The 21798-nt window shown below is 49.6% G+C and overlaps 1 protein-coding gene across 2 annotated transcripts in view; it reads right to left on the minus strand.

Moving 5' to 3' along the window:
• Positions 1 to 12112, minus strand: part of ZNF536 (zinc finger protein 536) — a 488284-nt gene extending 476172 nt beyond the window's left edge. The window contains exon 1 of one of the 2 annotated variants that reach the window (XM_031934852.1): positions 12034 to 12112. The gene's annotated coding sequence lies outside the window, so the exon portion shown is untranslated. Of the gene's footprint in view, positions 1 to 9015; positions 9184 to 12033 lie in introns of those variants that run through there. The other variant, XM_031934851.1, reaches the window with a different exon arrangement.
• Positions 12113 to 21798: the final 9686 nt, after the last annotated feature.

The following is a 21798-nucleotide window of genomic DNA, read 5'->3' on the forward strand; positions in this document are numbered from 1 at the left end:
TCCTTTAGACTCTCCTCCTTCAGGAACAATGATATAGTCAGTGAAAAGATACATGAAGTTTCCTCATGTTACTCTAAAGGTTAAGAGTCGATTGATGGTAGAGATTAATAAAAGGAGGGTCGCCTTGGCCCCCGCAGTCCAGCAAGAATTCCACTCATCTACCTTCAAGATGAAGATCAGTGATCCTAAATACCTTCACGTTTAAGCTCAAATTATCATATTATGATTTTGTGTTTGATTCTGCTAAGCCCTCTGATTCCTAGAGAAACAAGGGCTCCATCCCCAGCCTCCCCAGGCTGCCTGGCTCCTTCACGATGGCCTCCACAGGAGGCCAACCTCTACCAGAAGTGAGTCAAAGAGACAGATTCCAATGCGAAAGTCTGTCCCGGGGAAGGAAGCAGCTGGAAACCACTCATTCTTCAGATCAATGAACAAATTATTTTATTGAAGGTGTTATTTGGAGATCACACAAAAATTGTGTGATTTTCATCTGAGCAATATTATCATGCAAAGGGAGAAAAAGTTTTCTTAACAACAGACTCCTGCTGTCCCCCAGATCCTCACAAGGGCCTGGTATTTTTCACCTGAGCGGCCAGGCTCCTTAGCCAGGCAATGCCTAGAAGAAAAAAAAAAAAAATCTCACAAGAATCTAGCTCTTGTCAACATTTTGAGACGTGAGGATCAAGTTGCTGGTGTCAGTAAAGACAAAGGAGCAGAATGTCAAAATGCAACCAGTTCTTCCGGAAGCATTTGGAAGAGGGCACATACTCTAATATCTGGAATATATTACTTGACCTTACCAGACAGCCATCGCCAAAGAATAAACATGCCAACAGGCCAGGCATGCACATTCTCACCACCCCCTCCAAAGGACAAGCCATATCACCATCCGTTACACCCAGGGCAGTGTCATGGGGAATGCCAACCCGATGACCAGACCCTGGCTGAGCCAATCATTTGTCACCTACTAAGAAAGCCACTGTGTCTTCCTTGGGGTGGCAGCAGTTATTAAAGGGGAAAATTGCTACCTTGCAGCCTTAATCCATTTTTAGATGATGCAAATGTTCATGTCATCTTGTCTGTACTTCTGCCTTCAAAACAGGCTAGAAGGAAATTTTAAATGGAACTAAAATTCCAATTGTGCGGGGCCCCCTCGCCCCAACTTTAACAAAAGCTTTTTCAAAATACTTTCAGGATGAATGTGTACACACAGGGTGAAAAAGCCCGAAAGAAGGAAATGGGTGGGGTGGGGGTGGGGGCTGAAACAAAACAAAACAAAAACCACACGGAAAATAAATATTAAGTTGTCAAACCAATGATCTCTAAAAAGAATTGCAGATGGAGTGTCTGGCTTTTTGCTTAAGAAATGGTGCATGCAATGTCCATGAGAGCTCCAGGCAGGCTGTGGCTTCAGACTGCTCCCAACTACATACAAGTCCTCAGTACCCGGCAGCAGCAGGACTCAGTGAGCGAGTGGCTTTGCCAGGACCAGCACAGAAGCAAGCCCTCCACTATCAGAGGAGGTTTCGGCTGTGCAGATTAAATCCTTTCATGCCGGCATGTGGCCGCTTTTCTTCCTCCTCGCATTCCCACACTACCACTTTTCCACCTTTTGAACTCTTCTTGGACTGTTGGAGGGGGACTGCCCACCCACCAGCACTGACCCTCTTTCGGGTGGAAACGTTGGGGAATAAAGTTTCTCTGATGCTGTGGAATTCATGCACTGAGTTTAATGAACAGATCCAGCCATGTTCCATCCATGAGATGCTCTCTGCTCGGTGCAGATTTAAGGCTGCTGAAATAGCCACTTGGTATCAACAGATTACAACCCCAAAACTGGGGGCCCTGGCCGGGGAAGCAAAATAATTAAAGCACTTTAGCTCTAATTGCAGCAAGACTTCCCAGCCCCTTCAGTAGGCTTCATATAAGTGACGGCCTCTCCATAATAATTTGTAAGACATTGCCTGATTTGATTTAAATAGATTTTAATCGAGAATTAAAATTTTGGGAAAATAACCACACACAAAAATTGTATAAGCCACTTTTTTTCTCTAGTCAATAAGGGATAAGTGTTTCTAGATATTTCCAAAGATAAAATTAAATATCAAGCTATTTAAAGAGATTAAATTTTATATGTAATATCTATGTGGTCTGTGATCTGTTTGCTATCTCTATAGTTACTTGTTAGCTGACACAGCGTTTCCAAATATTTTCTTCCTCTTAATAACAAATTCACAACAATGTATATGTTCTCAAAGTAGCAAGTTCCGGTTGACATTTTTAACTTTCCTTTTCAAGGCGGGTTAACGTTATTTGGAAGGATGATTTTGTTCTCAGTGCTAAGGACAGTTTAGGGAGGCAGGAGTGCAGACAAGGTTGAGACATGCACCTCCCAGGCCAATGCAGCTGGCTTCCAATGCCTGCTCGGCCATGCCACAGCCATGGGTGGCAACAAGTTGCTACACCCCTCAGTTTGCCCACTGCAGAAGCTGCCCCAAGGAGGCCCTTCCCTGGGGCGTTAAAAGAACTAAGCAAGATAATGCACCCGGGGTGTGGAATGCAGTGCCTGGCGTGGGGTCAGCACCCAACAGTGGCCACTGCAGGTGTCAATGTTGTGGCTACCTCTGCATACCTACACCGAAGAGCCCCAGACCTTCCCATCCTCCCATGCCTAGAAACCACAAGCAGGAATGTCTGCTGAATAAATGCCACCTCCCGAGGGTCCTACGATCTGGTCCTTGCATGAACCAAACTGTCCAAATTTATGGGAATTATGAGGGAATCTCAGAAATGCAAACCAGACCATCATTATAATTAAGGCTGAATGGGCATTTCTGTGATTAATCTCGATTTTAGGTGGGCTTTCACAACCTAAGTAAAGCTACTTCATGGTGTGTGTATGCGTCTGCGTGTGCGCGCGCGTGTGTGTGTGTGTGTGTGCGTAATTTAGTAATAAAGCAACAAAAAGCCTACAAAATGTAAAGGACTCCAGGCACAGTGGCTCATGCCTGTAATCCTAGCACTTTGGGAGGCCAAGGCAGGTGGATCACCTAAGGTCAGGAGTTTGAGACCAGCCTGGCTAACATGGTGAAACCTCGTCTCTACTAAAAAAACAAAAATTAGCCAGGTGTGGTGGCACACACTTGTAATCCCAGCAACTTGAGAGGCTGAGGCGGGAGGACTCCTTGAACCTGGGAGGTGGAGGTTGCAGTGAGTCAAGATCGCGCCACTGCACTCCAGCCTGGGTGACAGAGTGAGACTGTCTCAAAAAAAAAGGGGGGGGGGGGGGGGGGGGAAGGAGCTTGGTGGTCCCAAATAGACAAACAGAGTCAGCAGTGGAGAGGTGGCCTCCCAGCATCTGGCTTAAGAGCCAAGAAGGAGGTAGGGGGCCAGAAATGTACTCCCCAGGAGCCAGGCCCACCGAGGTCATCAAAGACCCAACTAAACACAGCTCAGGTAATCAAAGCTGTAATGCCTAGACAGAAAACTTTCAGGTTAATGTCAGCTCAAGCCTACGGTGATCATTTCTCCTGTGTCATAAAGGCACTTAATTTTCTCATTGGAAAGCCACAGACTGAGAATAGTAGGTAGAGGAAAGGGGGAAACTTATAGACTGATTTTCCTTCCTGCATCTCTTCATGCCTTTGAAGCATCCACATTACCTTCCTGCCACCACTCACCTGGAGGCTTTGGTCCACCCCAAAGAGTGCTTGTTCTGGCCCTACCAGCCCCCAATCCTGGTGTCGGGGTGTGGTGGATGAGCTTTGAGACTCAGGAGCAAATCACAGAGGTCCTGCTGTGAATCTGGCCCCAGAAAGGGCAGCTGAACGTGGGTCAAGGGAGATGCTTTGCAGCAGGAGATGGGCTGAGCGTGCCAACTCCAGAGACATAAAGGATGAGTCTAATCCTAGATCCACCACCTACCCCTCCCATTGCCTCAGTTTCCCTTCCCGAATTCAGGACATATATAGTACCTGCCATCATAAGGAAGGTGTAAAGCACTAGGAGCTGTGCCTTGCACACAGTAAATACTCAAAAATGGACAGCCAGGTGCAGTGGCTCACACCTATAATCCCAACACTTCGGGAGGCCGAGGTGGGAGGATTGCTTGAGGCCAGGAGTTTGAAACCAGCCTGGGCAACATAGCAAGACCCCATCTCTAAAAAAAAAAAAAAATTGTTAAAAACTACCTAGGTGTGGTGGTGTGTGCCTGCTACTCAGGAGGCTAAAGTGGGAGGATCACTTGAACCCAGATCGAGGCTACGGTGAGCCGTGATTGCACCACTGCACTTCAGCCTGGGTGACAGAGCAAGGCTCTGTCTCTTAAAGTTAAAAAAAGAGAAAAGTATCATTATCCTGCCAGCAAAGTGCCCAGCCTCAACTCACTCTGAGCCTAAGAACTATGCTTTCCAGTGCTTAGTTTGCATGTCACAGTCAGGGGCTAGGGATGCGCTTCTCCTCCCAACCTCCTCCCCCCGCCCCGCTCCCACCCCTGGCACCACCTCCATGTGCAATTGACTTTTAAACAGTCAGAGCTGGGCCCCACGCCTTTGCTCAGATACCACTCAACCATGTGGAAGTTCTCTCCCCTCTCAGAACCCTGGGTCTTCCCCTGTTTGGTACACAGCCCAGCCCCCAGGACTTACAGGGCACTGGGATATGTCTGTCTCCCCACCAGCTTGTGCAGTCCCCAAAGGTAGGACCACAGCTGACCTCCTACCCCCCTGAAGAGGCCCAAGACGAGGCCCAGAGCATAAAGTGTGGGAAATAAGCTTGATTCTCCCCAGGGGAGATATAGAAATGTCTGGAGACATTTTTTATTATCATAGCTGGGGGTGCTACTGGCATCTAGTGGGGTAGAAGCTGGGGATGCTCCCAAACATCCTACAACGCACAGCACGGACTCCCACGAGTGCCCTGAGCTGGAGAAATGATGCCCAGGTTCATCTGTTAAGTTCCACCCAAGCCTCACTCTCATCTGAATCTTGTCTCTTCGGGAAAATAAACCCCACCTCGAGCAGGCTCAGAGCATGTGAAAAGCCAAGTACTTGATGCTGCTTATAGTAGCAAAAACTCCACTCTAAGAGAAAGACCAGAGATCTACAGTGATTTTTAAAAGTGAAAGCTCATTGTCCTAAACGAATTAACACAGGAACAGAAAACCAAATACAGCATGTGCTCATGTATAAGTGGAAGGTAAAGATTGGGTACACATTCATATAAAGATGGCAACAATGGATACTGGGGGACACTAGAGGAGGGAGAAAGGCAGGGGCAGAAGGGCTGAGAAACTAACTACTGGGTACCGTGCTCACTACCTGGGTGACAGGATGCATTGTACCCCAAACCTCAGCATCACACAATGTACCCACATAACAGCCCTGCACATGTACCCCCTGAAACTAAAATAAAAGTTGAAAATTTATTTTTTAAAAATCAAAAGCTGAGAGGAGACTCTCAGGGAGCTAACAGAACCAGCCACAGCAGCCCTTATCACCAGGCACAGTCAACAGGGGCCCGTTGATGGCATCAACTGGCCGGGGGAGGCCCCCACACCCACCCCAGGGGGGCCAGATGGCTTCCCGCACAGCCCACCTTCCTGAGGGGGCTTCCATCCATGTTTGCCTTCTTTTGGGAAAAAAAGGGGGGGATTTCAGAAAACTGGCCTGTGTTTCCTAGTGTCTCTATTCTGAGGGTGCATATTCTCTTGTATTTCCTGATTCCTTCATTTATTTCCACCCCAACCCCTCCAACACACATGTACATTACAAACTCACCAGTCTATCCTGGATAGCGCAATTGTGGATTAAAAGGAAATCATCTCAGAACAAGTATTTCTAGCAGGCAGCACCCTTCTCCAGCACACACAGACAGACAGACACACACACACACATCACCACCACAACCATCACCACCACAACCTAGGGGGCCACTCCCTGGCTTAGCCCATTCTGACCACACACATTATCTGCTCACTCCTCTAAGGACATTCAATGCCACCAAGGGGAACATTACAGCAGCCTGAAGAGTCTAGACCTGAACAACCAATCCCTCTCCTGTGCAAAAGGCTTCCCTTCCAGCAACTCCTGAGCAGGTACCGCATGAAGTACACAGGTGAGACCAACCAGGCAGACAGAGACCTCCATCCCCTTCCTCCCCATTGGCCCTGCTCCCTTCCCTCCAACTCCTCCACAGCCTCAGCCCAGACCCTGCCCTGGCACATTCTAGAGAAGGTGCCAGTGTACATAGCAGGTGTGAGTTCAGAGGAAGACCCTCCTCTCACAAGGTCCCACTAGAGCAATGTGAGTGAGTTTGTGCCCTGCTTTTAGACCCCAAAATCCAGCCTTCACAGCCTGAGAGATGCCACCTGACCACCCCTGTCCTTCCAGCGTAAATCTAAGGCCTCACTTGGAGACAGGCTGAGGCAGGGCTGAGCACTGGCCCGCCCTAGCTCCTGGCAGACAGGCCATGGAAGAGACTTCTCTCCTTCGTATGGACAAATGTCGACCTGCAGAAAACTCGCTTCTGTTTTTAAATTTGCATCAAGTCTCACTTTAAATAATGTTGAGAACAAAATGCAAGCTGATATTTCAGCTTACTTAAAAGGCTTATTAAAAACACTAAATCCAAAGATGTTAAAAAGCTATAATTGTCCTCATTCAGCCTGGAAAAATAAATCTATTTGCTTTCTTCTTTTATGATACTCTTCTCATAAAAAAAAAAAAAGTTCATCTATATTCTCATGAGTATCATTGCCGTCTTTCTTCCCCCTCCATTCAAGGCACTTTAAAAACACCTGTGCCATTCACAGCCAACTTTTGAGCAAAAGGCAACCACATTTGGGGAAGGCTGTTTAATTCTGATTTCCTGATGCCAGAGATAAGCTTCTCTTGCTCAAAAGTAAGATGGAGTTCAGAGTTCACTCGAATGGGCTCGTGGAGCTGATGGAAATTTCTTTGGTTACCTAAGGCAAAGCAAACAAACCTAATCATTCAGCTTTTTGGGGTTCAGTGAGCAAAGATTCCACATCTCAGCACTGCCCTCAGTACCCCATGGGCAATTGTGGGAAGTCGGGCTGCACCTTCTAGCTGCCTCTCTGTCCTCTCCCATAATGGGGGTTATTGGCCTCTGACTTGGACCAGAACAGCATGACTGTCGCTCCCTGCCTGCCCCAAGTCTTCCGTGAAGACAGCCCGGCCAGCAGTTAAGTTGCTGAGTTGTGAAGATCTCCAGCCTGCTTAGAAGTTAACCACTCCAGGCACAGAACAAGATGGGCTTTCAGAGTGCTAGTCCAACAGAATGCAAATTTATTGAAAGCATTTTCTCCAGGTTCCCCATAATTACCATTTATGTCTCCAGGAACTGTTTCCCCAAACCCAGTTTAGGGTGAAAGCATTTTAGAGACTTTCCCTCAGATGACATATGAAGTACTAACCTTTTCGCATACGCCCAGATGTTAAGTTCATTTTCATCACATTTATGTAAATTTCATTTGAACAGTAAATCAAAAGAAATCTTAAATCATTGTACACTATTTAAAAATCAACACTAAATCCGTTTGACTTGCAGTGATATTAACATGAAGACACAGTTAAGGGGCTGAAGGTAGGAGGCAAATCTTCCATGCAGTGGTCTCGGAGTCCAGGCCTTCCGTCACATGCAAATATCTCTGCCTGGTCACAATGCATTTAAGTTTGACCAGATTAAGGGTCTTCTGGAAATGAAAGTCTTAAAAGTTTTCTAAACTTCGGGAAAACGGGTCCCTCGGCCCAGGGGCCTGTCATCTATGTCAGTGTCTGGGACTGAGGCAGAGAAAGTCCACAGGCAGAGGCCCAGTGCTGAGACTTCTGGCAGCCGGGTTTCTGCTCAGTGGGGGGAAAAGTTAATTCCTAGGGCTCAGCGGTTCCGCATTTGTCAGGGAGCAGGACGTCAGTGCTATCATTACCAAGCAAATCAGCCAGGCGGTTAATGGTGGAATCAGGAGACATTTGCACTCCGCTATCAGAATGACATCATAACTAAAGCAGCTTTCAGCCAGAAGCCCTGGGCTCTCCCCGAGCAGAGGCCAGAGGGCTGCAGGGGCGACCCCCTGAGACTCCCTGGACTGAAAGCTGAGCCCCCCAGCAGCTTCCAGGCAGGGTGGTGAGCGCAGCCCCAGGCAAGTTCCCAGGCTGGCCTGGCAAACAGGAACTAGGGTTCTAGTCTTTCCCCAAGCAAATCGACTTTTCCCCCTGGGTTCTGAACGCTGTAAATAATCATTACAATAATATTATATATTTTTAATAAAATTTGAGATACTGTGAAACCACTTTCCTTATCAGGCAAGAGTTGGTATTTTATAAATGCAGCTACGTTTTCGCTATAGGATTGATGGCATTTCCAACAGAATTGTCAATCTCTCAGTGACCCTGTCTTTAGCAAAGAAGGTCTGCACTCTCTCCTTCAAGCAAAAGAAATAAATGATGCTGGGGGAAGGGGGACGAGCTAAGGAAAAAGCCCTTCCTGCTCTTGTTTTGGTTGCTTTTCTTTCTGTTTAAAAGCACAGCGCAAACACACACATACACACACGCACACGCAGACACAAACCTTAGAATAATGGGGGAAGCATTTGGCTACAGGCTTGCATCTACGGCACGGCGCGACCAGCAGCCGGCCCCGCTCGCTCGCAGCTCTGCCCTCAGCGGCTGCGACTGGGACCGACCGCCCGCCCCCGACCCAGGCGAGATGCCCAACTGCGACCGCGCGCCCCCCCCAAGATCGTTTCCCGAGTCTCGCCACAGGTACACGCGTGGCCCAAACACTTCACCTGGCCCGAAAAGTCGGGAGACGGCAGAAAAAAAAAAAAAGTTGTGTGGGCAGCCAGCCGGGCAGTCCCGGAGCCCGCGGAGGCCGTCCTCCTGCCGCCGAGCCGCCCGCACGCGAGGCCGGCCCGGGGCGGCGCGCGGCTCGCGGCACCTCTCTCCCGGCTTTGCGCGCTCACCCCGGGGCGCGCCGAGGCCACCGCAGGGCACTTACTTGGCACTTGCTTTTGAGTGTGCAGATCGTCGCGGTTTTCACTTGGGTTTTCAAACAAGTTTCAGGGAGAAAGAAGGAGGCAAAAAAAAAAAAAAAATCCAATTATGCAAATGGACTCCGGACTTGGAGGCGCGGGTTGGATCTGACGCTGCTACTGTACGAGTTCTCGGAGCAGCCCCGGGCCGGGCAGATTTATGGGGGCGCGTCACGGCTACGCCAGGTCCCGCCGCCGGAGCATCTCGAAGTTAATTAAAGCGGTAATGTCCACTTTCCCGGCGACCCTCCATGCGTGGGTTTACTATTTCACCATCAAACCCGACCCCGGCGGGGGCGGGGGCCCTATCCGCACGCCTCTCCTTCCCTCTTCTGGCCTCCCCCCTCTTTTTCCTCTCTCCGTCTCTCCCCCCTTTTTCCTCTCTTTCGTCTCTTTAAGTCGCCTGCCTTCCACTCAGTGAACAATGAACAAAGATGTGAGTGATGGGAAAAGATCGCCCCCCCCCCAACCCCAGCAGTGAGCAAAGCCGGTCTTAAAGTAAAAATCCAGTTGCTAATATCAAACTGGGAAAGAAAACAGCGCGTTCCCAGTCTCACCACCCCCTCCACACACACACGCACGCACACACACACGCACGCACGCACACCCCACCCCAAGTTCACCTAAGCCCTGGCTGGAGACTGGGGCGCCAAGGTCAGGGCGCGCGGGGCTGCTCAACTCGCCCGGGACACCAGGGTTGGAGGACTGCGCGCGCTCGGGCCAGGCTTGCTTCCCGCGCCCCTCGCCGCCGGTGCCCGCCGCCGGCCCCCTCCCCGCCTCTACACCGGCCGACCCGGCCCGGCGGCCCGCTCCGGCTGCCCGGCCGCCGGATGCGCTCAGCAAACGCGGCCCCTGTCGGATTTCTGCTAAATTGCACAGCGGCGGCGGCGGCAGCGGCTGCCGGGAGAAGGCGCAGGAGGAACCGGAGGGCCGCACAGCGCGCTCGCTCACTCCGCCCCTCCCGTTCGCCCCTCGCCCCGGCCGCCGGCGGCCGGCTCCCACCCGCGCACACGCCCCGGCCCCCAGGACGCACCGGGTGCCCGAGCCCCGCAGGCCGGGACACCTCGCAGCTGCCTTATTTTCTGCTAAAGTGAAAATGAAGGCAGCTGACAAATCACGTCTCCGGCGAGGCACCCGTTAGACATAACAATATCCGGCAAACAAAACCCGGCCGCCGCTGCCACCCGCGCGCGGGGCTGAGACCCCGCCCTGCTCTTTCTCGGCCCCCAGCTCCTGGCCACTGCCCCCTCAACCCCAACGCTCCCCGCCCCACAACATTCCAATCCTCCACCTAACTCGGGAACGGTGGACATGTTCTCCAAGAGGCAGACAGTAGGAACCACTCACAATACAGAAGTGAAAAGGGGGGGACTTAACTTTCCACCTGTCCCCAAAGAAAGCCCTGCCGGTCCTCCGCAGAGTGAAGAGAGAGCAAAACAGGTCTCTCTCTGCCCAGCCCCTTTTCTTTCTTTTTCCCTAACTTCCCCGCGTTTTGACCTTCCTTCACTTCGCATACATCCGTCTATATGGAGATATCTATATTTTAAATTATTTGCAAAACTGCAACAGATGGGCGCGTCGAGATCTGGACACTTTCCTACTCATCAAAGGAAAGCTCTCCCCCCAACCTTTTTTTTTTTTTTTTTGCCTAAAATACACCCCCGAGTCCCGCCTACGACTGTTTTCCTCAATTCATCTTCGAAAAATAATGTCTTGAAGCAAACAGAAAGGCTTATCAGAAAAGATAATTCCTACCCCAGTCATACATCTGCGCTGGGGGGGCTGGGAGGCGTCCCCCCAGATTGCACTCTTCCCAGACGCCCAGCAAGCTCTGCCTCTCCTCTGCCTTCCAGAGCCCCCACGCCCGCACTTCCTCGCTCTGATTGGCCTCATTTCTCCAGCCTGGGACTGGCCGGCTCGGTTCCCTCCATAACCTGTTACTTATTTATTTATTTATTTATTTATTTATTTATTTATTTATTTATTTATTTATTTCCTCTTTGGCCCCCGCCTGGGCCCCCAGGCCCGGCTGGGGCAGGTGTTGCGGGTGCCGCCTGCGCTTGCAGGCGCCACGGCCTTTCCTGGGGTCGCGGGTTCGGACCCTGGCACCTCAGCCCTGAAACCAACTCCCCGGCCTCAGCCTGGTCAGGCTCCCGGGGCACAGGAGGCCGATGCAATCACAAAATGGCAGGTCTCAGAGGCTCTCAGCGCCCGCAAGTTTGACACATTGTAAGCATCAGCTAACTTTAATTTAAAAAAAAAAAAAAAGGTTGTAAATTACCCTCTCTCCACCGGCAGAAGGGCCGGAACCCCGCAGTGAGTGCGGACCGGAGGAGGAGCGCAAGGTGAACCCCCGTCCCAGGCAGAGGAGAAAATGGGGAAAGTCACTTGAGCAGAAGTTTCCGCGGCCCCAGCCTCCCCCGTCCCCTTCCGACTCCCCCCACCCCCCAGACCCTCTTGAAAGTTTCCCGGGGCCTGAGAGTGGCTCGCGAGCCGCTCGCGGGTGGGGGGTGCCGGCCGGGTCCCCGGAGCTGGGCGCTGGGTCCCGATCGCGCGCCGGGCGCCAGGCCCTGGACTCCTTTTCAAAGTAACGGTCCCGGGACCGCGGGCGGGGAGGCGGCGGCCCAGGAGCGGGTCCCGCTCGCCGCCGAAGTTCTCTAGCGCCATACGATGCCCGGCCGCCGCAGCCGGCTCGGTTTTCCTCCTCTTCCCCCCCGCTGACAGCTTCTCTCGCCAACGTCACAGCCACGGATATTTAATTAGACCGTATTTTTTAATCGCCATGGGGCGAGAAGGAACCGGGCGGCAGGCCTCGCCGAGATAGGGAGGGGGAAGGGACGGGGGCCGCGCCAAGAGTCCAAACTCACTTTGCCACCTCCTGGACGCCGGAGCTGCCCCCCCACCCGCCGCTGCCCCCCCCGCGCCGCGCCCCCCGCACCGCGCCGCGCCCCGCGATCCTCCCCCCCCACCTTTGTTTTCCTTACCTTAAACATTGAAACGCGGGCGTCGGGAGCAAACTCGGGCACGTAAACGGAGCGTTGTAAAAGATTGTGTTCAATGAATAATGAAACATGCCCACACGATTGACTTGATCATTTTCCGGGGCTGAGGGGGGACGGGCGCCCTGCTCGCGCGCCTCACTCGCCCACTCGGCAGAGCCCTGCGAACTGTTCCCAGCCCAGCCGGGGCAGGGCGGGCTCGATTTTCATCAGCCTCTTTTCAGAATCGCCCCGTTCATTGATACTCATCACCCAGCCCCAGCAGACATCCCCATCCCCGGCTCGGCCTCCCCCTATCTGGTAGGTGAAATGCATTGTACCATTAAAAACGCTCTCCATTGTCGCCCTGGCATAATTCACAGCAACTAGATAGGTCTTGCGGCATTTAGCTTTGATGAGCCAGAGACTGAACCCTTGATATAATAATCTACAAAGAATGGTGTGTGATCGTCCATTTTTTCTCTCTGTCTAGCAACTAAGAAACCATTTAACACAGCGCAGCTTGGTTCTGACCTTGAGCTCATGTAAACACACTTATTAAAATCTATCTATTCTCCAAGAGCTACATTCTGATTGTCAGACTCGTTACTGAGACATATATCAGCCCCTTCCTTGTCACTACTTTGCATTCCTGCCTTTGACTAAAGAATTTTTTATCCAGCCGAGAGGGAGAGAGAGACTGCCACGGAGAGAGAGGAGAGAGAGACGGAGAAGGGGCGAGGAAAAGGCGTAATTCTTACCTGCTCCTGAAACTATTTAAAGTCTGTTTCTTTTCTGGGAGGAAAGAAAAAAAAAAAAAAAAAAAAAACTCCCGGGTGAATCTCGGTGGACAGCGGGACGCGAAGAATCAGTCACAGCCCGGGCGTTTAAGGGAGTCATCAGCGATCAAATGACGTTGATCCGCGCTGTAACCTTGTGGCGTATTTAATGTAAATAAGGCAGTTATGTTGCCAATCGCCGCGATACAAACGCGGAGAGGTCCTCAGCCTCGCCTCCCGCGCCTGCCATTAGAGGCGACTTTATTTACAGACACTATTTAGGAGATCATGATAATTCTAAAACAATACTAGTGCCAAATGATTATGAAAATATGATTTTAATTAATCACGTAGTAGGCAAGGAAATTAGCATACGGTAATTAAACTTCGAGAAAAACGTCACGCAGGTTCTCTGCCTTATGGGTCTAGAATAATCATCATGCGATGGGCTCCAGGACTTAATTATCAAACAAAATAACTTTTTTAAGGCAACTTTGCAAGGCGGATCCTCCGGGCAAACGTTTTGGTAAATAATATAAGCAGAAGTAACAAGGTGGGGGTGTGAGTGGTGCATGAGGTTGGGCTTCTGGGAAGCCAGGAGGGGGGAAGAAGGGGGAAAAAGCTGGATAATGCAATTATGGATTCTCTGTCCTAGAGTTGACAAAAGCTGGTGTGCCTCAAAAAGCCTCTTTGTTATGAGATTATATAATGATCCTGGTGTCATTATGGGAAAAAAAGATTCAGTAATAATAATAATAAAAGAAGTATCCAGATACACCAATGAGGGACTTGTTTTAAAGAAAAGCCTCGCATGTGACACTGGGCATGTTAATAGCAAAGAGACAGGATCCAAAAGAGTTGACAAAAAAAAAGGATACAGGGAGGGAGAGCAAAGGGGGAGACAGAGAGAGAGGCCTGTGTTGTTGCGCATGATTAAGAAGTGATGGAGACAGATTGATTATTCAAAACGCCGTGCCACAGGGGCACTTAAAACATTGATTCAGGTAAGACTTGCTCCAGCCTGCCCGAACTGAGCTCCCCCAAGACGACTGGCAGGTTTTAAACCAGGGCACCACAAGACATCAAAAGCAAAGATACAGAAAAGGCATGCCACAGCCGCCCCATCACCACCCCTCTCCAGCTGAAGGAGTCATTCGGTGGCAAGCAACCAGTCCAAGAGTGAGGGGAGAGGCACAGAAAACTTTGCGCGGGGAGGAGCGCTGGGATGGCGTGCCGGCGTTGGGGACGGGCGCGACGCAGCTGCCTCCGGCGCTGGGCCTGGGCCCTCACCGCCGGTGGTCCAATCCCCAGGCGCGCCGTCGGCGGGTATCGGGCCTTGCAGCTGCCAGCATCCTCGGACCCTGCCCTGAGAATCCGAACCCAGCGCTCCTTGCTTCTCTCTCTCTCTCTCTCTCTCTCTCTCTCGCCAGGAGTGCACAGGAGGAGTGAGGAAAGAATCACTTTCCTCCAACAAGCTAGTTCCAGGAGATTCTTAAAGTCCGCTCAAATCTCTGCGGTGATGTTTTTAAAAAATCCTCTGCCTACCCAAAAAAGTTTAGGAATTCAGCCCACATTTTCCAATCTGATGTGTCTGAAATTCTCTTTGAACAAATACCAAAATACAAGAGTTTTTTTTTTTTCTTGTATGGAAATTAGCATCGCAATCACATGAATGATATCACTATCTCTATGGGAATGATAGCCTGAGCGGTGGGGTGTTCTTTATTCCAGTTCTTCGTGGATCAACTGATTATACTCTGTCGTCTTTTGAACCTGTTATTGTAAGTCAAGTGATTCTTTATAAGTGACAGCGCGGACAAAGAGGCGAGCAGGGCCGAGCAGGTCGAAAGGAAGTGGCCATATGGACTTGGAGAAAAGGCACTTTCTCCCCTACAGAATGGGGGTCGCCTTTTAACCCTCGAGCCTCCGGCCTCGCCTGGGCCGTGGGAGGCACGGTGCAGGGCGCGCGTCCTGGCGTTGTTCTGGGGTCCCCGGCGGTGTCTGGCGGGTCTGGGCCGGCCCGTGGACTAAAGGCCTGGGGAGCCCCTTCCAGGCCTGGAGGCCCAGGGCGTCTGCGGCCTCGGAGCCCGTGCGTCTCGGGAGGGCCGCGCTCCTGGCGACCCAGAGAGCTTCTGCTGGGGCGCACTGCCACGCGGGGACTGCCACGGCTTTGCGTGGCCAGGCGGGTGGGGACCCACCGGGCAGAGACCGCGCGCTCATGGTAGGCCAAGCCCCGCCTGAGCCCCGCAGACGGCCGGGCAGGGAGCTCTCTGGCTCCCCCTGTCGGCGTCGACGCGCTCTGCATGCCTCCAGGACCTGCGCAAGCAGAGTGGGGGGCCCCCCCGGGGAGACCTCCCGGCGGTGCCCTTGTTGGGAGTGGGATTTGGGGTGGGAGGTGGTGGGTTCCAGACAATGGACAGAGGCCCGTTATCCTCTAGATGCCGAAACTTGACGCCTACCTGTGTCCCACTAAAGCATAAAAGTTCCCCATTGGCTCCCCACCCACCAGCCCCACCCCACCAGTGATGCTTTGTGGCTGCTTTCGTAATTTGTGGCTGTCCTATGCTTTTCCCTGTGTCCAGGATTTCTCGGCGTCCCCATCTTCCTCCCTTGGCTCTGGCCTCTCTCTACTCTTCCTTTTCAAACTGAAGTATTTCTCACTGCCCCTGCCTCGCCTGGCCAGGGCTGGAACCCCTTGGATTTTCGCAGAGGCTCCCATGGGCCCAACCACTCCCCTGTCCAAGAGTCCTGCACTCTTCAGTCCTCGAAGCTGTCTCTATGGGCAGCCCCTCCCCACCCAGGGGACGTTGACCAGGGCCTTCAACTCCTGCGGAATCCTGAAGGCTGCTCCTGCCATTTAACTTCTTGAAACTGATGAGTTACTGGGAACCTGGGATGATGAGTTAGGTGGGTGGTGGCTGTGGGTAAAAATCAAGGTGGTGAAGTAAGTTCTTTGGTGACTCCTGGACCAGTTCAAAAGCAAGGCTGGAAGGTGCTGCACCAGGTTGGAGCTCATCAGTGCCTTGTAAGAAGTGTTCACTCCAAGTGCCTACTTTGAAAGCGATACTGATCACACTAACAGGTTTGTTCTGACCTCTGTCATTACAGCCTCAACCATGGCAGTGATTCATAAAATGTTACCAAACCATTACTTTGGAGTTGCACTCCTGGTCACAACACTACTTAATTTGTTTGTTTATATATTGTTCTTCTTTTCCCTTCACTCTCTTCTGCTCCTCATAATCCTGCCTCCTTCGTAGTACACCAGATCTTCTTATAATATTGTTTCCTTCAACATTGTTTCCTTATAATGTAACGAGAAAAAACCATGGATTCCAGTCGGGGCCATTATCTGTGCGGACTGTGCACATTCTTCCCAGGCCTGCGTGGGTTGTCTCTAGGTACTCACGTTTCCTCCCACACCCCAAAGATGTGCAAGGTAGGTGAATAGCCATGTCTACATGGTGCCAACCCAAGCAAGTGTGGGTATATGTATGAGTGTTCCCTGCAATGAGATGGCATCCTGTCCAGGGCTGGTTCCTGCCCTGCACCCTGAGTTGCTGAGACAGGCTTCAGCCCCTTGAGATGGTGAACTGGAATCATCAGGCTGGAACATGAAACAATGAATGAATATAAATAATTGTCAAATAAAATACATAAAATATATGATAATCATACCAATGTATGCCAAGAAACAGTACAGTACAAAAGTGCTCTTATTTGTGCACTTTCTAGTGCACATATTTTTGAGTCCACCTTATTTGTGATTTTTTGTTTTTCAACTTGGTGGTGGTGAGAGGTACTCCTTACAGTTTTCACTTTGCAAACATGTATTCTTTGACTGAACCCATTACTACCATGACCACCCTCACTGATTGATCAAAAATTGGGGTAAGTAATGATCTTACTTGTTTTATTAATCACTCTTAAATGCATGTATAGCTCATATTTATTTCAAAGTTTAGACATGTAGAAGTGTGGTGAAGTTTTGTGACCAGAGACGTGCTGTAGGAACTTAACTCTTGTTTGTATCAATCAATCTATGGTAAAACTGGTTTCATTATACATCGCTTGCTTGAAGTCAGTTTCCAAGAATCCATCAACAATATTAAGTGAGGACTTGTTGTATAGACAGATTTAAAAGCAGCAGGGAAGGTACCCGAGAGGGCTTCATGGGCTCCGGGGTGGAAGGGTGGAATAGGACACTTGTGAATCCAGGGTATCCGAGAGGGCTACGTTGGCTCCAGGGTGGAAGGGTAGACCAGGACACTTGTGAATCAAGAGGCCAAGTTCCCTCTCCTCTGGAACCTCAGTTTTTCCATCTATATAAAATGACCTCCAACCATCTGTAATACCCCTTTGATCACTCAGTCAGTGATTTCAGCAAAATGATACCCCTAATCCCCAGGTCATGACTCCCTTCTTCAAGCAGAAGAAAGATGCTGGGTCTGCAAAGGGTCCATGTGTTAGGTGGGGAGCGGGTCTGCACAGCCACAGGGTCCCAGCTGGCCTCCCATGGAGAACCCTGCTTTTCCATCTCAGGGGAGTAGGCGACCATCCTTTACTGGAAGGAAGACTGCCTGGCTTCAGCAAGGAGTTGTCCTGCACTAGGAAAAAGGGTTTTCTATGCTGTGGGGGTCATTTGTCTCTCCACCAAGGCCAAGGTGCAGCCATTTCTGTCATGAACAATGCAGAATGAATGACTCTTCAAAGACTCCCTGAGAGCATGGTTCAGAAAGTTGCCCTTAGAGGTGGAGGTGATTCCTGAATAAGAAGAAACTGGGGAAGCATCTGATCTGTTTGGCTCTTCTGCCATGCCCTGTTGGTCCCAGACCCAAGGTGCTGCTGCCCTGCAAGCTCAAGAAAAGATTGTACACCTCTTCCGATTTTTCCAACCGAGGGAAGAAGTCAGCATAGTGGCTCATGTTGTCCTGGTGGAACATGTCCCTGCCTCCAGCAACAGCCTCACCTTCCCTTCCTGCCTTGCGGGCATCTGGGTGGGGCTCCTGCCCTGGATCCCAGCCAATCAGTGCATCACATCTCTCTGGACACTGTGGTTCAGGAATAGGCATATGGCCTAAGCTGGTCCAATCAGAGTGAACCTTGGACTTTTTTTTTTTTTTTTTTTTGCAAGGTGCTAGTGGAGTGGTTAAACTGCCGGAGAACTGTAGTTTCCATCCCAGCACCAAAAGAATAGAGTTCAGAGCTTGCAGGAGCCACCAAGAGGAGCCAGAGAAGGGTGCCAACACAGTTCATGGCAGGATGGAGATGGAGAAATGGTGCTGCCTGCCTTGTATGAGCCCTGAATCCAGCCACATCTGAGTCAGTTCCACCCCAGCACCTTTCTGTTTTGTAAGTGGATAAACTTCCTTTAACTTAATCCAGTTTACTTTGGGTTTTCTGCTATTTGCCACAGAATGAGATCTAATAATAGTTCGCACCTGACAAGAACAAAGAACACCTGGACCAGGGACCAGAGTGCTCAAAAGCAAGGCTGGAACAAGGGGCAGAAAAGCAAATCATGGTCCCTGGTGCTCTTTCTAGTGAACGAGCAAAGAACTTACCAGAATTCTCTTAAAGCTACAGGTGCACCTTGCTTTGCATAATAGCTCTGTGCCAGAACAGATGCTTATAAACTAAATTTTTGTAAATTGAACCTGATTGCACTGGAAGAGTTGGTTATTTAAGGCATCTCAACAATGTCTTTTGTAAAATGAATGGGCGTGTCCTAAAATAACAAATTCTAATTTTCCTACATCTGGCTTTATTGTAAGGCAGGACCAATGTGGATGTCTTCTTGGTGTCTTTGTATGAGTTAGTCAAAAGCAAAAAAAAAAAAATGTGCTGAGCAGCTGGACGCGGTGGCTCACGCCTGTAATCCCAGCACTTTGGGAGGCCGAGGCAGGCAGATCACGAGATCAGGAGTTTGAGAACAGCCTGACCAACATGGTGAAAACCCATCTCTACTAAAAATACAAAAATTAGCCAGGCATGGTGCTGTGTGCCTGTAATTCCAACTACTCAGGAGGCCGAGGCAGGAGAATCGCTTGAACCCGGGTGGTGGAGGTTACAGTGAGCCGAGATTATGCCACTGCGCTCCAGCCTGGGCGACAGAGCAAGACACTGTCTCAAAAAAAAAAAAAGAAAAGAAAAGAAAAGAAAAAAAACTGCTGAGGTCTATTGAGTATAATTACAACCTTACACGCCCACTCCTTTGCAAAGCTGTGGAACGGAAGTGTCCTGAATAGATCCTGGACCATCAACTCCGGGTCCTGCAGTTGTCTGCAACAGCTATCATCAGTTTTGAATTAGGTTTTGGGGAAATGTTATGAAGTTAGCGACTTTCTGACCAGAATGTGGCCTCTGCTTTGTTTTCCTGAAGAGGAGGAGTCAATTAAATAGCCCATAGTAAGTTCTAAATTTGGGGGTCTGTTGAGACTGCAATTCTGAATTGTAACTGAAACAAAATATCAAGTTATGAGATGAAACTGATGGTGGGGATTCCAGAACTTATTTTCTTAAGATGTTGATTTCTCTGGTACTCCCTTCCCATGCTGTAAATGTGTCCATCATGCAGCACATGGCTGTGACCTGGCCCCTTGCTTTTCCAAAGTCCCAATTTTCAGCCCTGGTTTTACCTGGGAAAGAAGTGCAAATTTTGCTTTGCCACTACAAATGAAAGGGAGCAAATATTTATAAAATATAGTTTTTTTGGAAAAGGTTATAGCTACCCTTTGGCTCATAGATGCGACCTGGTCTGTATGCATTGAACAGAATCACCAGTAACAATCCCCGGGGCTTACACAGGTAAATACGGAGCTTTATCGCCTTCCAGGAAGCATTTCTCTACCAGGTAGCAACTCGAAAACACATGAGAATGAAAAAATCAGGCAAAAAGCAAGTCCCTGACCCTGGCCAGTGCCTGAGAGCCCTGTGTCACAGCCCACTTCCATGGAGAGCTGGCCACGGACCTGTACAGGGCACTGACTAGAGCTCAGGGCGGGTGGTGGGCCAGGGACCAGGGAAGGACCATCGCTATAGAGGCTTTGTTTTAAATCCTGATTCCACCAAAGGGCTTAGTCGAGTCTGGTGGATTTGGGGGAAAGAGAAAGTAAAGCCTCGGAGTAAAGAGATACGTGCTGAAGGTCAAATCCATGTTGATGGTGCCAGGCTCCAAGAGAGGGGTAAAATGCAATTGGATGGTGCGATGTAGGGGAAATGGGAGGGGTGGCTCCAAGGGCTGAGCTTGTGTCCCTGGAGAGTCTCTGGCAGGCTGAATCTGCACTTGCGCCCAAGGTTCCTGAGTGCTCTAGATCCCATGAGCCCTACAAAATCCCCTGGGCTGATCAGCTAGCAGATGGAGACTTGGGGTCTGGCCCCTAAAGGTGTAGGAGGGTAAGTATGAAACTGTATTGGTGACCGAAGACAAATTTTTCATTTGGGTGAGTGTTTGAGACATGGTTGTTTCCATGCCAGCTTTTCAGGTCCCCCTCTAGCTCTGAGGGTCCAGACCTGTGGACCTGCCTTGGTTACAGCTGCTCTTTCAGGGATGCCATCTAAGACTCTGCTTGTGGGAGCTTCCTTTCTAACCAAGACTCGAAACTTCTCAGAGGGCAGACCCCAAATGTGGTTCATCACCAGACCCTAGGCCTAACCCAGTCCCTGGCACCATGCAGATCATTAGGAAATGTGGATGGAACTAATCAAGAAACTAATTCCGAAGCAGGAGGATCGCTTGAGGCCAGGAGTTTGAGACCAGTCTGGGCATCATAGCGAGACTCTGTCTCTATAAAAAATAAAAATAATAGTAATTATCTGGGTCTGGTGGCACTCACCTATAGTCCCAGTTACTCAGGAGGCTGAGGTAGGAGGATTGCTTGAGCCCACGAGTTCGAGGCTGCAGTGAGCTGTGATCTCACCACTGCTCTACAGCCTGGATTATGCAATAAGAGACCTGCCTCTAAAAAAAGAAAAAAGAAAAAAAAAGAAATGAATGCATCATATATCTAACACTTAAATAATTCATACTATGTGCCAGGCACTGATTTTTGTTTGTTTCTGTGTGTGTGTGGGGGGGGGGGATTTTTTTGTTTGTTTGTTCTGTTTTTTTTATTTTTTGAGACAGAGTCTTACTCTGTCTCCCAGGCTGGAGTGTAGTGTGCAATCTCGGTTCATTGCAACCTGCACTGTTTTAAGCACTTTACCTGTATTGTCCACTGAATGAATGAATGAATGAATGAATGAATGAATGCATATATGAACAGCATTGCTTAAAATGTGTTGCCACCACTAGAAATTAGTTGCAACCCTTTAAAATTAACGGTTATTTTCTCCGATATAAAGTAGCCCGTGATGCACATTGAAGAATAATTAGAAAACACAGAAATGTACAAAGATGATTATATCTTTCTTAATCTCACCCTGATAGCCTTTTATGTCTTTCCTTCCAAGCATTTTTCTGTGCATATCAATTTTTTGCAAACTTTGAATCATTTTTTATAAACAATTTTGTGTCCTGCTTTTGTTCTCTAACCTTGTAGCACAAGGTATTTCCCCATGTCATTAAATATTCTTTGAAAACATGATTTTATAGCTACATAATGTTCCATCAAATGGATGCAGCATAATTTATTTAAACAATCTCTTATTTTGGAGCATCTAAATTGTTTCTATTTTGTTGTTGTTGTTCTCTTAAAAGTATTGGGGAGAGCATTTTCGTGGTTAAAGCTTTGTTTGCATCTCTGCTCGTTTTCTTAGAATCCCCTGACAGAGGTGAAGCTGGATCGTTGGGTATGAAGGTTTTGGGGCTCCTCCTCGACACTGCCAACTTTCTTTCCAAAAAGGCTGCCTCAACTTGTTCTTCCCAACTTGTGTCTCTTCCTGTGTCTCCTCCTGCCTTTTGCCCGTTTATGCACAGGAGACTTTAGGGCTTGCCTTACAGACTCATAAGAGGATGATAAACCTTAGGCAGTCACTATTGCTCCAAATAAGT

Source organism: Piliocolobus tephrosceles, chromosome 21 (genome assembly GCF_002776525.5).
Source record: "Piliocolobus tephrosceles isolate RC106 chromosome 21, ASM277652v3, whole genome shotgun sequence".
NCBI lineage: Eukaryota > Metazoa > Chordata > Mammalia > Primates > Cercopithecidae > Piliocolobus > Piliocolobus tephrosceles.